Here is a 2811-nt window from a genome sequence, read left to right as displayed (position 1 = left end):
CCTTTATTCCTCTCGTTCCTCTTTCCTTCATCTTTCTTCTCTTCTATCTTACTTCCTCTATTTTCTTTCCTATATTCGCATCCTTCTTCCTTTCTTCATTTTTCCTTCCTCTTTCCATCTCTCTTCATTTTTTTATTTCCTCCCTCCTTCTTTTACTCTTCCTTCCTTTATTCTCGAGTTTTTGCTGTCCTCGAGTTTTTACTGGTCTCGAGTTTTTACTGTCCTCGAGTTTTTACTGTCCTCGAGTTTTTGCTGTCCTCGAGTTTTTACTGGTCTCGAGTTTTTGCTGTCCTCGAGTTTTTACTGGCTCGAGTTTTTGCTGTCCTCGAGTTTTTACTGGCTCGAGTTTTTACTGTCCTCGAGTTGGTTTTTACAGTCCTCGAGTTTTTAATGGCCTCGAACCTTTACTGGCCTCGAGTTTTTGCTGGCCTCGAACCTTTATTGGCCTCGAGTTTTTGCTGGCCTCGAGTTTCTCCCATATTTTACAGTCAGCCTCTCGAAGCAGGGAATGTATGGGCTTAACGAGGTGAGAATACTAAGCCGCAATGGAGAAAGTGTTACGTACCCTCCTACACCAACAGGGATACACCAACAGAGATAAACAAAGGTACTAAGGCGTGAAATCCAGACAAAATCGCCAAGGAGGAGGGGTTAAGAAGCTCCCAAAGAATCGCAGGTGTACACAAAGGTCTTGAGGTGTGAAATGCGGACTAATTTGCTAAGGAAGAGGTGCTAAGGAGCCTTCCACGCCCTCAAATTCGTATTCCAAGACGCACCTCAAGTGGGAAGTTGAGGGCATGTCCAATTTTCTCACTAGTAGGAACTCAAAGACGTGGCGTAAGAGTTCCCTCTCTCTCTCTCTCTCTCTCTCTCTCTCTCTCTCTCTCTCTCTCTCTCTAGTAGCAGAATGGAAAACAGGATGGAGGAATGTTGTTTTTGTTGAGTGACGGAGGGGAGGAAAGGGATGGTTGGAGCAAGAGAGGGATGAGAAAGAGTTAGGATGGGATGGGAAAGGAGGGAAAGGGAAGGGAGGAGAGGTAAGAGAAGCGAATGACTTGGAAGGGAAGGGAAGGTGGAAGAAGTGAAGAGAGGGGGAGGAAAGGACAGAGAAAGAAGGGATGGGAAGGGAGAGAAAGGGAAGGGAAAGGAAGGAGGAAGAAAGGAAGAGAAGGGAAGGGAAGGAAAGTTTGAGAAGGAACGAAAAAGAAAGAGAAAGGGGGGAGAGGAAGGGAAGGGAATGGAGAGGAAGAGAAAGGAAGGGAAGGGGATGGGATGGGATGGGAAGGGATGGGATGAATAATTTGCTCCAGTCAATATCATTCTTTTTTTTTCCACATAAAGTTGTGAAGAGGACGGGTGGAAGGCAGGGTGGAAGAATGTTGTTGTTGTTGTTGATGTTGTTGTTGTTGTTATGTAATAGTGGTGGGGAGGAAGGACGAGGAGGGAGGAGGGAGGGGCAGGGGAGGGAATTGGAGAGGAGGGGGAGAAAGGAAAGGGGAGCTGGAAGGGTTATGCATTTTTCCACTTCATTCAGACTACCATCAAGCTGTTTTACTGAAGTCTCCCCTAACCTGAATAAAAAAAAAAAAAAAAAGAAAGAAAAGAAAGAAAGAGAGAAAAAGAAAATATAGATGATGTTGAATGAAAACCTTGAGAGAGAGAGAGAGAGAGAGAGAAATTTCCAGCCACGAGAACGGAGAAAACAGGAGTAGAGAAAACGTGAAGGGGTGAACTAAAACATTCCTAGCCCTGTGTGTGTGTGTGTGTGTGTGTGTGTGTGTGTGAGAGAGAGAGAGAGAGATAACAAGATCATCAGTAGACGGACACGGAAGAGAAAAGGCAAAGAAAACGGGAATAGAGAAAATGGTAAAGGGTGGACTAGAAAATATTGGCGTCGGTAAGGTGTGTGTGTGTGTGTGTGTGTGTGTGTGTGTGTGTGTGTGTGTGACAGAGAGAGAGAGAATAATCAGTAGACAGACACACAAGAGAAAAGGCAAAGAAAACGGGAATAGAGAAAATGGTAAAGGGTGGACTAGAAAATATTGGCGTCGGTAAGGTGTGTGTGTGTGTGTGTGTGTGTGTGTGTGTGTGTGTGTGTGACAGAGAGAGAGAGAATAATCAGTAGACAGACACGGAAGAGAAAAGGCAAAGAAAACGGGAATAGAGAAAATGGTAAAGGGTGGACTAGAAAATATTCGCGTCGGTGAGGGTGGTGGTGGCGGCTGGATGGAGGGAGGAGGTGCTTGAGCTATCGGAAACTGGTGAGTAACGGTGCTCGACAATCCGAAAATATGGAAAAACCCGGGGGGGGGGAAATCGCCCTCAAAAAACCGCTCCTATTTGCTCGAAAAATAATGAAAAATGTGGCCTTCCCTCGCCATATTAGCTGTCTCATGGTGGGCATAACTTTAGTCTTTGTTCTTACCTAACGCCGGACGATTTTCTTCAGCTGGGATTATTTTGGGATCCTTAGTGTATCATTCCAGGACGATTTTCACGTGGGATTGAGTCGTAGAAGCCTTTGTATTAATATTGCTACCATTCCAGACGATTTTTCTCAGCTTGGATTGTCATAGGAGCCTCGTTATAAATGCTAATACCATTCCAAGACGATTTTATAGCTGAGAATGAGTCATAGGAGCCTGAGTGTTGATAATTGAGCCAGTCAGACGATTTCCTTCAGCTGAGATAGCCATAGGAGTCTTGCGTTAATATTGGTACCATTTTCAAAAGATTTATTTGAAGGGAGATTGTCATAGAAGGCTGAGTGTTAATATTGGTACTCTTCAGACGATTTTTTACAGTAACCAG

Source organism: Coenobita brevimanus, chromosome 39 (genome assembly GCF_032717465.1).
Source record: "Coenobita brevimanus isolate Jiangsu-jjx chromosome 39, ASM3271746v2, whole genome shotgun sequence".
Lineage (NCBI taxonomy): Eukaryota > Metazoa > Arthropoda > Malacostraca > Decapoda > Coenobitidae > Coenobita > Coenobita brevimanus.
This window is presented reverse-complemented; position numbering follows the sequence as displayed.